We start from the raw sequence: 16,681 nt of genomic DNA, 5'->3' as shown, positions 1-16,681 counted from the left end.
CATATTCCTTCCTCTCTCTATCTCATCATAATAGTACAGACATGGAACACTTCTGTATGGGTTCATATCAGTAGAAGTCAATCTGAATGTGGTTTACAACACAACTTCTCCATTTTAAGTTCCATGGTGGAACACTCATCTGGCCCCTATAACAACTACTGAAAACATTTTACAAAAGACTTGAATGTTGAAAACTGATTCCTGCTGGAAAACTTTATTTTTGTAAAATACTTAGACAGTATTTCTAAATTAATATAAGACAAAAGTGGAGATTAAAGGTAGACTCGGCGATTTAACGTAGATGTAGAAAGTAAACTGCATAGTGGTTCAATTTCCACAACAACTAAGAACGTTGAAGCATGAGACTCAACTTCCCCGCTGTTTTGGTCTGGTGTCTACCAGACTGTGAACATGAAATGAACCCGTGCATATGTGCAGATACTGTGTGTGACTGTGTGAGAGTGAAGTCTTGCATTTCCCTAATCTCAACATCTACGGTGCTACTCATGGTAACATCATTTCTACCTTTGATATAAAAATAAGCATTATGTAAATATACACAATACCGTTCAAAAGTTTGGGATCACTTAGAAATGTCCTTGTTTTTGAAAGAAAACCACATTTTTTGTCCATTAAAATAACATCAAATTGATCAGAAATACAGTGTAGACATTGTCAATGTAGTAAATTACTATTGTAGCTGGAAACGGCAGATCTACATAGGCGTACAGAGGCTCATTATCAGCAACCATCACTCCTGTGTTCCAATGGCACAATGTGTTAGCTAATCCAAGTTTATCATTTTGACAGGCTAATTGATCATTAGAAAACCCCTTTGCAAGTATGTTAGCACAGCTGAAAACTGTTGTTCTTATTAAAGAAGCAATAAAACTGGCCTTTTTTTTTTTTTTTTTACTAGTTGAGTATCTGGATCATCAGCATTTGTGGGTAGAGGCTCAAATTGGCCAGAAACAAAGACCTTTCTTCTGAAACTTGTCAGTCTATTCTTGTTCTGAGAAATGAAGGCTATTCCATGTGAAAAATTGCCAAGAAACTGAAAATCTCGTACAACGCTGTGTACTACTCCCTTCACAGAACAGCGCAAACTGGCTCCAACCAGAATAGAAAGAGGAGTGAGTTCAGAGTTCCTCTGTCCAGTGTCTGTGTTATTTTGCCCATCTTAATATTTTCTTTTTATTGGCCAGTCTGAGATATGGCTTTTTCTTTGCAACTCTGCATAGAAGGCCAGCATCCCGGAGTCACATCTTCACTGTTGACATTGTGACTGGTGTTTTGCAGGTACTATTTAATGAAGCTGCCAGTTGAACACCTGTGAGGCATACGTTTGTGTACTACTAGTGTGTGTGTGTGTGTGTCTGTCTGTGTGTGTATGCACACTTGCATGCACATGTGATTGCGTGAGTGTTTATGGGATTTGAATGAGTATGTGTGATGTTGAGGGCCTTCTTCCTCTTCTGGTCTCCACTCTGAAAGAGGACTTAAAGTAGTGATAATGTCTGGTGTAATTGTCAACTCAACTCCGATGTTACATTCAATCAGAATCAGAACCAAGATACTGGAGTAGAAAGTGAAGTTTCTAAAGGTGAGTCTCTGCTATTCTTTATTCTCTCTCATTTATATAGTTTAATACGCTTTCAAACATACGTTTACAATACAACATTTAATCATTTTGGGAGATGGGGGGGGGGTGGAGATTATATTTCAATAAGAATATGTAACAGAAGAAGGCTGAATACACTGAGTGTATAAAACATGACGAACACTTGCTCTTTCCATGACGTAGAATGACCTAATCCAGGTGAACGCTATGATCAATTATTGATGTAAATTGTTAAATCCACTTCATTCAGTGTAGATGAAGGGTAGGAAACAGGTTAAAGAAGGATTTTTATACCTTGAGACAATTGAGGCATGGATTGTGTATGTGTGCCATTCAGAGGCTGAATTGACAAGACAAAATATTTGAACTTCGGAATGGTATTAAGTGACATGCGCACCGGTTTGTGTCAAGAACTGCAACGCTGCTGGGTTTTTCCACGCTCAAAATGTTCACGTGTGTATCAACAATGGTCCACCACCCAAAAGACATCCAGTCAACTTTTAAAACATGTGGGAAGCATTAGAGTCAACATGGGCCAGCATCCCTGTTTAACCCTTTTGACACCTTGCAAGACCCCTATATGTATAAACATATTATAATAATATCATCAAACATTGAATTTGCTCTTTACTACTATAGCCCATAGAAATGCAATGAATAACACATTCATAAATGCCAAAAAAGACAGTCCAAGAACAAATCATAACGAATAAGGTTTGAAGTGTATGTCCTACAGTTTATCTAGGACACATATTTATCCCCGTTTTTGCCACAAAACTACCTCCATACTTCCATTAGTTTTTATAGGTTACTTTCAGAAGAGTCCCGTGACACTTCTGGGGGTCATAGAGCAAGACAGAGAACACCATTGTGTTCTTGATAGTCTCCCATTTCCATAGTGGGGTCACATTAGTTTGTAGGCATTAGTTTGTAGTCCAAACTGTGAAGACGGTACAGACAGACGTTGGCACATCGGTGGTACAGCCGTTTTCGCGAGAAGACCGATTTCTGTGATGTCTCCTGGCCTGAGAAACAGCGCTGTCCCTCTGCCACTTTCCACCACCGATGCGGAAGGTCGACATAAGCGGATTGAGACGTAACCCATGATAAAAAACAGATATCTCTATCTTAAACTGAGAGACTTTATAGGGATGTTTTATTATGTAAATTAGAAAGACTCAAGGAATATTGTTTACTGGCTATAATGATGATTTACTTTGTGGTTGTGTCACAAATAATAAATGTGTAAACCCAGGGGCTATAGGGAAAAGACGACAGTATCTTATAACTTTCAGTCAATTTCCTTTTGAATATATTTCATAGGGCCTCAACAATGGTTCTCCACAGAGAATCCTATTTTGAAAGATATGTGCAGTATTAGTGCAATACTGTAGACAGACAGAGACAGACAGAGCATCAACCTGTTACATTTAGTTTATGGCCAAAGTGTTTCTTAATTTCTCATGACAATATGTCAGTTTCCCTCAGATATGTTGAATTAGAATATTAGATATTGTATATTTTGGTTAGTGACCCTAACAGTTAATAGTGATTTGCATGTTGGATCTTCCATTCAAGGGACTGTAACCAAGTAGAGCTCAAAATAAATAATGCGGAGATAGTGGATTGTTAAAGAGGAACTAGAATGGTACATTTCTAATAGAATGTTGATATAGTGGATTGTCAGAGAGGTACTAGAGTGATATCTTTCTAATAGAATGTTGAGATTGTGGATTGTCAGAGAGGTACTAGAGTGATATCTTTCTAATAGAAAGTTGATATAGTGGATTGTCAGAGAGGTACTAGAGGGATATCTTTCTAATAGAATGTTGAGATAGTGGATTGTCAGAGAGGTACTAGAATGGTACATTTCTAATAGAATGTTGAGATAGTGGATTGTCAGAGAGGAACTAGAGTGATATCTTTCTAATAGAATGTTGAGATAGTGGATTGTCAGAGAGGTAGTAGAATGGTACATTTCTAATAGAATGTTGAGATAGTGGATTGTCAGAGAGGTAGTAGAATGGTACATTTCTAATAGAATGTTGAGATAGTGGATTGTCAGAGAGGAACTATACTGAACAAACATATAAATGCAACATGCTGGTTAAGGGCGCTGTACTGCAGCGCCAGCTGTGCCATCAGAGTCCCTGGGTTCGCGCCCAGGCTCTGTCGTAACCGGCCGCGACCGGGAGGTCCGTGGGGCGACGCACAATTGGCCTAGCGTCGCCCGGGTTAGGGAGGGCTTAGTCGGTAGGGGTGTCCTTGTCTCATCGCGCACCAGCGACTCCTGTGGCGGGCTGGGCGCAGTGTGCGCTAACCAAGGTGGCCGGGTGCACGGTGTTTCCTCCGGCGCATTGGTGCTGCTGGCTTCCGGGTTGGATGCACGCTGTGTTAAGAAGGAGTGCGGCTTGGTTGCGTTGTGTATCGGAGGACTCATGACTTTCAACCTTCATCTCTCCCGAGCCCGTACGGGAGTTGTAGCGATGAGACAAGATCGTAGCTACTACAACAATTGGATACCACGAAATTGGGGAGAAAAAGGGGTAAAAAATTCAATAAATAAAATAAATAAATAAATGCAACATGCAACAATTTAAAAGGTTTAACTGAGATACAGTTCCTACGAGTAAATCAGTCAATTGAAATCAATTCATTAGGCTCTAATCTATGGATTTCATATGACTGGGAATACAGATATGCATCTGTTGGTCACAGATACCAAAAAAATGGGCCTCACAATGGGCCTCAGGATCTCGGTACGGTATTTTTATTAATTCAAATTGCCAATCAATAAAATGCAATTGTGTTCGTTGTCCGTAGCATATGACTGCCCAAACCATAACCCCACCCCCATCATGGGGCACTCTGTTCACAACATTGACATCAGCAAACTGCTCGCCAACACGACACCATACACAATTCTCTAAAATGACGTATGAGGCGGCTTATGGTAGAGAAATTAACATTCAATTATCTGGCAACAGCTCTAGTGGACATTCCTGCAGTCAGAATGCCAACTGCATGCTCCCTCAACTTCAGACATCTATGGCACTTCAGAGTGACCTTTTATTGTCATCAGCACAAGGTGCACCTGTGTAATGAGGCCCTCTTTGCCCAGATGAAAGGGAATCTAACAGGTGAGAATATCAATGATGCAGAGATCTTCACCATGATCAACACCTTATATAAATGTTGGAGAGAATCCGTCATATAAATCATTAAGATGCAGTTTATCAATGGGGGACTGGCTCAGATTAAAATACTGCAGTTTCACTGTAATAGACCATATTTTATTTTAATAGGACTATGGTTAGATAATAGGTCATTCTAGATAGGACAAGGTTTACTTACTTACTTTATGGTTAGATATGTAAATAATTCATGTTATTCCTCTATATTATTTGCACTTTCATAACAGGGAAACTGCGTGAACTGCAAAAGCGACTACAGAATGAGACCCACAACATAACAGTTAGGTCTAGAACAGGACTCAACTGACATGGGACTGATTGGCTGCTGTTCTCCTATTCATATCAGAATATTGTTATAACATATCTGTAATTATTGAAGTGCTTTGAAAGGCTGGTCATGACACACATCAACACCATCATCCCAGACAGCCAATTCACATAAACTACAGATCCACAGATGACACAGTGTCAAATGCACTTCACACTGCCCTCTCCCACCTGGACAAGACGTGAAATAACTATGTGAGAATGCTGTACATAGACTATAGCTCAGAGTTCAACTCCAACGTCCCCTCCAAGATTATCACCAAGCAAAGACCCTGGGACTGAACACCCCCCTCTGCATCTGGATCCTAGACTTCCTGACAGGCCGGCTCCAGGTGGTGATGGTAGGCAACTACACCTTCGCCACGCTGACCCTCAACACGAAGGCCCATCAGGGGTGTGTACTTAGTCCCCTCCTGTATTCCCTGTTCACCCTCGACTGCGGAGCCATGCATATGTTCAACATCATCATCGGGTTTGCTGATGAAACGACAGTGGTAGGCCTGATCAGAGACATGGCAGTGTGGTGCCAGGACAATAATCTCTCCCTCAACGTCAGTAAGACCATGGAGCTGATCGTAGACTATATGAGAAAAAGGGGAGACCACGCCCCCATCAACATCGAGAGGACTGTTGTGGAGTTGAACAAACAGAGGGTGGTGCGGGCAGCCCTGTCCATCACTGGGCTGCCCGCACGATGTCAGAGAAAGGCCCGAAAAAATTTCCTGCACTAACTATATCTTGCACTGACCTTACACACACTCACAAGACTATAAATACAAACCATATACACACTCACTAGACTACCCCTGTCCGAGGGTATCATCGGATGGGGCCACAGTGTCTCCTGACCCCTCCTGTCTCAGCCTCCAGTATTTATGCTGCAGTAGTTTATGTGTCGGGGGGCTAGGGTCAGTCTGTTATATCTGGAGTATTTATCCTGTCTTATCCGGTGTCCTGTGTGAATTTAAGTATGCTCTCACTAATTCTCTTTCTCTCTTTCTTTCTCTCTCTCTCTCGGAGGACCTGAGCCCTAGGACCATGCCCCAGGACTACCTGGTATGATGACTCCTTGCTGTCCCCAGTCCACCTGGCCGTGCTGCTGCTCCAGTTTCAACTGTTCTGCCTGTGATTATTATTACTTGACCATGCTGGTCATTTATGAACATTTGAACATCTTGGCCATGTTCTGTTATAATCTCCACCCGGGACACAGCCAGAAGAGGACTGGCCACACCACATAGCCTGGTTCCTCTCTAGGTTTTTTCCTGGGTTTTGGCCTTTCTAGGGAGTTTTTCCTAGCCACCATGCTTCTGCACCTGCATTGCTTGCTGTTTGGGGTTTTAGGCTGGGTTTCTGTACAGCACTTTGAGATATCAGCTGATGTACGAAGGGCTATATAAATGAATTTGATTTGATATACAGACCGTATACACACACACTCACACACACTACAATGACACTCCCACACAAAACCCCCACACATTCACATAAACTACAACGGGTTCATGATTTTACTCTTGTTATTATCAATCCCTATGCCTAGTCACTTTATCCTTCCTTCATGTACATATCTACCTCAAATACCTCGTACCTCTGCACATTGATCTGGTACTGGTACTCCCTGTATATAGCCTCACATTGATCTGGTACTGGTACTCCCTGTATATAGCCTCATATTGATCTGGTACTGGTACTCCCTGTATATAGCCTCACATTGATCTGGTACTGGTACTCCCTGTATATAGCCTCACATTGATCTGGTACTGGTACTCCCTGTATATAGCCTCACATTGATCTGGTACTCCCTGTATATAGCCTCACATTGATCTGGTACTGGTACTCCCTGTATATAGCCTCACATTGATCTGGTACTGGTACTCCCTGTATATAGCCTCACATTGATCTGGTACTGGTACTCCCTGTATATAGCCTCACATTGATCTGGTACTGGTACTCCCTGTATATAGCCTCACATTGATCTGGTACTGGTACTCCCTGTATATAGCCTCACATTGATCTGGTACTGGTACTCCCTGTATATAGCCTCACATTGATCTGGTACTGGTACTCCCTGTATATAGCCTCACATTGATCTGGTACTGGTACTCCCTGTATATAGCCTCACATTGATCTGGTACTGGTACTCCCTGTATATAGCCTCACATTGATCTGGTACGGGTACTCCCTGTATATAGCCTCACATTGATCTGGTACTGGTTCTCCCTGTATATAGCCTCACATTGATCTGGTACTGGTACTCCCTGTATATAGCCTCACATTGATCTGGTACTGGTTCTCCCTGTATATAGCCTCACATTGATCTGCTACTGGTTCTCCCTGTATATAGCCTCACATTGATCTGCTACTGGTTCTCCCTGTATATAGCCTCACATTGATCTGGTACTGGTACTCCCTGTATATAGCCTCACATTGATCTGGTACTGGTTCTCCCTGTATATAGCCTCACATTGATCTGCTACTGGTTCTCCCTGTATATAGCCTCACATTGATCTGGTACTGGTTCTCCCTGTATATAGCCTCACATTGATCTGCTACTGGTTCTCCCTGTATATAGCCTCACATTGATCTGGTACTGGTACTCCCTGTATATAGCCTCACATTGATCTGGTACTGGTTCTCCCTGTATATAGCCTCACATTGATCTGCTACTGGTTCTCCCTGTATATAGCCTCACATTGATCTGCTACTGGTTCTCCCTGTATATAGCCTCACATTGATCTGCTACTGGTTCTCCCTGTATATAGCCTCACATTGATCTGCTACTAGTTTTCCCTGTATATAGCCTCACATTGATCTGCTACTGGTTCTCCCTGTATATAGCCTCACATTGATCTGCTACTGGTTCTCCCTGTATATAGCCTCACATTGATCTGCTACTGGTTCTCCCTGTATATAGCCTCACATTGATCTGCTACTGGTTCTCCCTGTATATAGCCTCACATTGATCTGGTACTGGTTCTCCCTGTATATAGCCTCACATTGATCTGCTACTGGTTCTCCCTGTATATAGCCTCACATTGATCTGGTACTGGTTCTCCCTGTATATAGCCTCACATTGATCTGCTACTGGTTCTCCCTGTATATAGCCTCACATTGATCTGCTACTGGTTCTCCCTGTATATAGCCTCACATTGATCTGCTACTGGTTCTCCCTGTATATAGCCTCACATTGATCTGCTACTGGTTCTCCCTGTATATAGCCTCACATTGATCTGCTACTGGTTCTCCCTGTATATAGCCTCACATTGATCTGCTACTGGTTCTCCCTGTATATAGCCTCACATTGATCTGCTACTGGTTCTCCCTGTATATAGCCTCACATTGATCTGGTACTCGTTCTCCCTGTATATAGCCTCACATTGATCTGGTACTGGTACTCCCTGTATATAGCCTCACATTGATCTGCTACTTGTTCTCCCTGTATATAGCCTCACATTGATCTGCTACTTGTTCTCCCTGTATATAGCCTCACATTGATCTGCTACTGGTGCCCCCTGTATATAGCCTCACATTGATCTGCTACTGGTTCTCCCTGTATATAGCCTCACATTGATCTGCTACTGGTTCTCCCTGTATATAGCCTCACATTGATCTGCTACTGGTTCTCCCTGTATATAGCCTCACATTGATCTGCTACTGGTTCTCCCTGTATATAGCCTCACATTGATCTGCTACTGGTTCTCCCTGTATATAGCCTCACATTGATCTGCTACTGGTTCTCCCTGTATATAGCCTCACATTGATCTGCTACTGGTTCTCCCTGTATATAGCCTCACATTGATCTGCTACTGGTTCTCCCTGTATATAGCCTCACATTGATCTGGTACTGGTACTCCCTGTATATAGCCTCACATTGATCTGGTACTGGTACTCCCTGTATATAGCCTCACATTGATCTGGAACTGGTACTCCTTGTATATAGCCTCACATTGATCTGGTACTGGTACTCCCTGTATATAGCCTCACATTGATCTGCTACTGGTTCTCCCTGTATATAGCCTCACATTGATCTGGTACTGGTACTCCCTGTATATAGCCTCACATTGATCTGGTACTGGTACTCCCTGTATATAGCCTCACATTGATCTGCTACTGGTTCTCCCTGTATATAGCCTCACATTGATCTGCTACTGGTTCTCCCTGTATATAGCCTCACATTGATCTGGTACTGGTACTCCCTGTATATAGCCTCACATTGATCTGCTACTGGTACTCCCTGTATATTGCTCCATTCTTGTGTATTAGATTTTTTTCCTCTTGTGTTACTATTTTAAACTCTGCATTTTGAATCCACTGCTTTTGACCAATCAGATCATCTCTTTTGCTGATAATTAGGCAACAATTCAGAATTTGACTGCCTGTGTAAATGCAGCCAGTCTGAGGAATATGTGAACCCTGGGCTCATTTATTCACATTTTGTCTCTAACGCTGTGTTTACACAGGCAGCCCAATTCTGATCTTTTGCCCAATTATTGTCAAAAGATCTGATCTGATTGTGCAAAAGAGCAATAATTGGGCAATAGATCAGAATTAGGCTGACTGTCTAAACACAGTATGTCATTGTTTGTCATTCCAGATATCTCCTTTCTCTTTCTGGTTATCTCTCCCTTAGTCCATAACACTTGGAATCTCTTAAGGGGCACACACATATTTAACAAGAACATCAAATCAAAATCAAAATCAAATCAAATGTATTTGTCACATACACATGGTTAGCAGATGTTAATGCAAGTGTAGCGAAATGCTTGTGCTTCTAGTTCCGACAATGCAGTAATAACCAACGAGTAATCTAACCTAACAATTCCAAAGCTACTACCTTATACACACAAGTGTAAAGGGATAAAGAATATGTACATAAAGATATATGAATGAGTGATGGTACAGAACGGCATAGGCAAGATGCAGTAGATGGTATCGAGTACAGTATATACATATGAGATGAGTAATGTAGGGTATGTAAACAAAGTGGCATAGTTTAAAGTGTCTAGTGATACATGTATTACATAAAGATGCAGTAGATGATATAGAGTACAGTGTATCCATATACATATGAGATGAGTAATGTAGGGTATGTAAACATTATATTAAGTAGCATTGTTTAAAGTGGCTAGTGATATATTTGACATCAATTTCCATCAATTCCCATTATTAAAGTGGCTGGAGTTGAGTCAGTCTGTTGGCAGCAGCCACTCAATGTTAGTGGTAGCTGTTTAACAGTCTGATGGCCTTGAGATAGAAGCTGTTTTTCAGTCTCTCGGTCCCTGCTTTGATGCACCTGTACTGACCTCGCCTTCTGGATGTCTCAGCCTCCAGTATTTATGCTGCATTTGTTTATGTGTCGGGGGGCTGGGGTCAGTTTGTTATATCTGGAGTACTTCTCCTGTCCTATTCGGTGTCCTGTGTGAATCTAAGTGTGCGTTCTCTAATTCTCTCCTTCTCTCTCTCGGAGGACCTGAGCCCTAGGACCATGCCCCAGGATGACCTGACATGATGACTCCTTGCTGTCCCCAGTCCACCTGGCCGTGCTGTTGCTCCAGACCTGAGCCCTAGGACCATGCCCCAGGACTACCTGACATGATGACTCCTTGCTGTCCCCAGTCCATCTGACCGTGCTGCTGCTCCAGTTTCAACTGTTCTGCCTTATTATTATATAACCATGCTGGTCATTTATGAACATTTGAACATCTTGGCCATGTTCTGTTATAATCACCTTCCGGCACAGCCAGAAGAGGACTGGCCACCCCACATAGCCTGGTTCCTCTCTAGGTTTCTTCCTAGGTTTTGGCCTTTCTAGGGAGTTTTTCCTAGCCACCGTGCTTCTACACCTGCATTGCTTGCTGTTTGGGGTTTTAGGCTGGGTTTCTGTACAGCACTTTGAGATATCAGCTGATGTACGAAGGGCTATATAAATACATTTGATTTGATTTGATAGCGGGGTGAACAGGCAGTGGCTCGGGTGGTTGTTATCCTTGATGATCTTTATGGCCTTCCTGTGACATCGAGTGGTGTAACTGTCCTGGAGGGCAGGTAGTTTGCCCCCGGTGATGCGTTGTGCAGACCTCACTACCCTCTGGAGAGCCTTACGGTTGTGGGCGGAGCAGTTGCCGTACCAGGCGGTGATACAGCCCGACAGGATGCTCTCGATTGTGCATCTGTAGAAGTTTGTGAGTGCTTTTGGTGACAAGCCGAATTTCTTCAGCCTCCTGAGGTTGAAGAGGCGCTGCTGTGCCTTCTTCACGATGCTGTCTGTGTGGGTGGACCAATTCAGTTTGTCTGTGATGTGTACGCTGAGGAACTTAAAACTTACTACCCTCTCCCCTACTGTCCCATCAATGTGGATAGGGGGGTGCTCCCTCTGCTGTTTCCTGACGTCCACAATCATCTCCTTAGTTTTGTTGACGTTGAGTGTGAGGTTATTTTCCTGACACCACACTCCGAGGGTCCTCACCTCCTCCCTGTAGGCCGTCTTGTCGTTGTTGGTAATCAAGCCTACCACTGTAGTGTCGTCTGCAAACTTGATGATTGAGTTGGAGGCGTGCGTGGCCACGCAGTCGTGGGTGGACAGGGAGTATAGGAGAGGGCTCAGAACGCACCCTAGTGGGGCCCCAGTGTTGAGGATCAGCGGGGTGGAGATGTTGTTACCTACCCTCACCACCTGGGGGCGGCCAGTCAGGAAGTCCAGTACCCAGTTGCACAGGGCGGGGTCGAGACCCAGGGTCTCGAGCTTGATGACGGGTTTGGGGGGTACTATAGTGTTAAATGTTGAGCTGTAGTCGATGAACAACATTCTCACATAGGTATTCCTCTTGTCCAGATGGGTTAGGGCAGTGTGCAGTGTGGTTGAGATTGCATCGTCTGTGGACCTATTTGGGCGGTAAGCAAATTGGAGTGGGTCTAGGGTGTCAGGTAGGGTGGAGGTGATATGGTCCTTGACTAGTCTCTCAAAGCACTTCATGATGACGGAAGTGAGTGCTAGGGGGCGGTAGTCATTTAGCTCAGTTACCTTGGCTTTCTTGGGAACAGGAACAATGGTGTCCCTCTTGAAGCATGTGGGAACAGCAGACTGGGATAAGGATTGATTGAATAGGTCCGTAAACACACCAGCCAGCTGGTCTGCGCATGCTCTGAGGACACGGCTGGGGATGCCGTCTGGGCCTGCAGCCTTGCGAGGGTTAACACGTTTAAATGTTTTCCTCACGCCGGCTGCAGTGAAGGAGAGTCCGCATGTTTTGGTTGCGGTCTGTATCAGTGGCACTGTATTGTCCTCAAAGCGGGCAAAAAAGTTTCTTAGTCTGCCTGGGAGCAAGACATCCTGGTCTGTGACTGGGCTGGTTTTCTTTTTGTAATCCGTGATTGACTAGACCCTGCCACATACCTCTTGTGTCTGAGCCTACTTTGTCTCTATACTGAAGCTTAGCTTGTTTGATTGCCTTGCGGAGGGAATAGCTACACTGTTTGAATTCGGTCATGTTTCCGGTCCCCTTGCCCTGGTTTAAAGCAGTGGTTCGTGCTTTCAGTTTCACGGAATGCTGCCATCAATCCACGGTTTCTGGTTTGGGAATGTTTTAATTGTTGCTATGGGAATGACATCTTCAATGCACTTTCTAATGAACTCGCTCACCGAATCAGCGTATTCGTCAATGTTGTTGTTGGACACAGTGTGGAACATAACCCAGTCCACGTGATGGAAGCAGTCTTGGAGCGTGGAATCAGATTGGTCGGACCAGCGTTGAACAGACCTGAGCTCGGGAGCTTCTTGTTTTAGCTTCTGTCTGTAGGCAGGGAGCCACAAAATGGAGTTGTGGTCAGCTTTTCCGAAAGGAGGGCGGGGGAGGGCCTTATATGCGTCGCGGAAGTTAGAATAGCAATGATCCAAGGTTTTACCAGCCCTGGTTGGGCAATCGATATGCTGATACAATTTAGGGAGTCTTGTTTTCAGATTAGCCTTGTTAAAATCCCCAGCTACAATGAATGCATCCTCAGGATATGTGGTTTCCAGTTTGAATAGAGCCAAATAAAGTTTGTTCAAGGCCATCGATGTGTCTGCTTGGGGGGGAATATATACGGCTGTGATTATAATCGAGGAGAATTCCCTTGGTAGATAATGCGGTCGACATTTGATTGTGAGGAATTCTAAATCAGGTGAACAGAAGGACTTGAGTTCCTGTATGTTGTTGTGACCACACCACGTCTCGTTAACCATAAGGCATACACCCCCGCCCCTCTTCTTACCAGAAAGATGTTTGTTTCTGTCGGCGTGATGCGTGAAGAAACCAGCTGGCTGCACCGACTCCGCTATCGTCTCTCGAGTGAGCCATGTTTCCGTGAAGCAAAGAACGTTACAGACTCTGACGTCCCTCTGGAATGCTACCCTTGCTCGGATTTAATCAACCTTGTTGTCAAGAGACTGGAGGTGTAGTACACCAGATATACACAAGTACATGGACACCCCTTCAAGTCAGACAATTTGTCTATTTCAGCCACACCCGTTGCTGACAGGTGAATGAAATTGATTACACAGCCATGCAACCTCCATAGACAAACATTGGCAGTTGAATGGCCTTACTGAGCTCAGTGACTTTAACGTGGCACCGTCATAGGATGCCACCTTTCCAACAAGTCAGTTCCATTTTTGCCCTGCTAAGGCTGCCCTGGTCAACTGTGACTGCTGTTATTGTGAAGTGGAGATTTCTAGGAGGAACAGCGGCTCAGCAGCGAAGTGGTTGGTCACACAAGCTCAAAGAACGGAACCGCAGAGTGCTGAAGTGTGTAGCAGTCCGGACAAATCTGCGTTTGGTGGATGCCAGGAGAGCACTACCTGCCCCAATTTTACAGTGCCAACTGTCAAATCTGGAGGAGTTTTTCATGGTTCGGGGCTAGGCCCCTTAGTTCCAGTGAAGGGAAATCTTAAAGCTACAGAATACAATGAAATTCTAAACTATTTTGTGCTTCCAACTTTGTGGCTACAGTTTGGGGCTCGTTCCTGTTTCAGCATGTCAATGCCCCCATGCACAAATGTCCGTACAGAAATGGAATCTCGAGATCGGTGTGGAAGAACTTGACGGGCTTGCTCAGAGCCCTGACCTCAACCCCATCGAACACCTTTGGGATGAATAGGAATGTCGACTGCGAGCCAGGCCTAATCGCCCAACATCAGTGCCCTACCTCAATAAGGCTCGTGGCTTAATGGAAGTAAGTCGTCCCCATAGCAATGTTCCAACATCTAGTGGAAAACCTTTCAAGATGAGTGGAGGCTGTTATAGAAGCAAAGGTGGGACCAACTCCATATTAATGCCCATGATTTTGGAATGAGATGTTTGACGAAAAGTTGTCCACTTACTTTTGGTCATTTAGTGTAATTTATTGTTACATGACTTTCAGATATAAGTGCAGACTTCACATTAGGATACATCCTTTTTTCAGTCTCTGTGTTTTGCATGTCGGTCTCAATTGGTTGACTTGAGTGGAAAACATACATGGCTCTCACTCTTCAAGTTAAAAAATATACTTCATTTAGAATAGTATAAAAAAAAATGTTCAGCCATCAAGGCTTTATCAGGATGAGAACCGTTGTGTTGTTTTTATAAAACAGAGAGTGGTAACACTGGGAATTGATCCTTATGATCACAGCCCCTGGATGGGACTGACAGATGAGAAGCAAGAGGGATTGTGGGTCTGGATGGACAATACAACTCTTAATGAGAACATCAAGTCAGGATGTTTTTAAGGCATAAATTCACACATCCACACACACACACACACACACACTGCTAATCAACATTTTGCTGGAGAACAATAATAATAACTATGACGTTAAAACCTTGTTTATATATAAATAGATTTGTATAATGATAGATGGATAGAAGGTATACAGAGAAGGTAGAAACTAGTAAATTGGACTGACATGTGTCCTCCATGCGTTGTGATTTGGTCTCTGCGCTGACACGATTGTTAACGATACACTGGATGAATCTATTACCACTGGAAACAGTGATGTTGACCTCAGAGACTGACAGAGAATCCTGGTACAGTGGACACTGACCTCCATCACAGACAGAAAACATCCAGCCTGAACAATTCACTGTGATGTTACAAAGTCCTGTACTTAAGTTGTAGTATGTCACCTGCATTGCTGGAATGGGAACAGCTTCTACAACAACCAACACAGTTCAGAAAGATACATTTGACATGTATGACTGGTGAAGACACAAAAAAAGGAGATTCGCTATTTTAAGCAAAACAGAAACACATAGCAGGCTACCAAAACACAACAACAAAAAAATCACAAAATACAGGTGCACCATTTAGTAAATCTGTCCATATTTAGTAAATCTGTCCATATTTAGTAAATCTGTCCGTTTTCTATAATATCAGCCAGCATTTTTTTAAAGCAGTGTTCCAAAACTGGTCCCTGAATCTGTAAATGTTTCTCTATTCATAAGATTGGTTACCAATCCAATTGATGTGATACGAATCTAATTCACACAATAAGTTCAAATACATGTATACATGTTACTTGTGAGGATGAGTAGAAACCACAAAATGTTCATTTTAGAAGTGTGAGAGATACAGTCTGTCGTTCCTTGATCCCTGTAAAGATGAGTGACACAAAAACAATTAAAGGACTGTAGTATTACTCATCTCTCACCTTCCTCAATTGTGTTTTTCTTTTGAGTCACCCCATATACAGCGCTTTGGGAAAGTGTTCAGACCCCTTTACTTTTTCCACATTTTGTTGTGTTACAGCCTTATTCTAAAACGGATTCAATCGTTTCTCCCCCCCCCCCCCCCCCCTGATCAATCTACACAAAATAACCCATAATGACAAAGCAAAAACAGTTTTTTTGATTTTTCTGAAAAATATAACATTTACATAAGCATTTAGACCCTTTACTCAGTACTTTGTTGAAACACCTTTGGCAGCGATTACAGACTCAAGTCTTCATGGGTATTACGCTACAAGCTTGGCACAGCTGTATTTGGGGAGTTTCTACCATTCGTCTCTGCAGATCCTCTCAAGCTCTGTCAGGTTGGATGGGGAGCATCGCTACAAAACAATTTTCAGGTCTCTCCAAATATGTTCAATCGGGTTCAAGTCCGCGTTTTGCTTGGCCACTTAAGGACATTCAAAGACTTGTCTCGAAGCCACTCTTGCGTTGTCTTGGCTGTGTGCTTACAGTCGTTGTCCTGTTGGAAGGGGAACCTTCACCCCAGTCTGAGGTCCTGAGCACTCTGGAGCAGGTGTTCATCAATAATCTCTCTGTACTTTGCTCCGTTCATCTTTCCCTCGATCCTGACTAGTCTCCCAGCCCCTGCCACTGAAAAACATCCCAACAGCATGATGCTGCCACCACCATGCTTCACCATATGGATACTACCAGGTTTCCTCCAGACGTGACGCTTGGCATTCAGGGCAAAGTGTTATATCTTGGTTCCATCCGACCAGAGAATGTTGTTTCTAATGGTCTGAGAGTCCTATAGGTGCCTTTTGGCAAACTCCAAGCGGGATGTCATGTGC

Source organism: Oncorhynchus kisutch, linkage group LG16 (genome assembly GCF_002021735.2).
Source record: "Oncorhynchus kisutch isolate 150728-3 linkage group LG16, Okis_V2, whole genome shotgun sequence".
Classification (NCBI taxonomy): domain Eukaryota; kingdom Metazoa; phylum Chordata; class Actinopteri; order Salmoniformes; family Salmonidae; genus Oncorhynchus; species Oncorhynchus kisutch.
Note: the sequence above shows the minus strand (reverse complement) of the source record.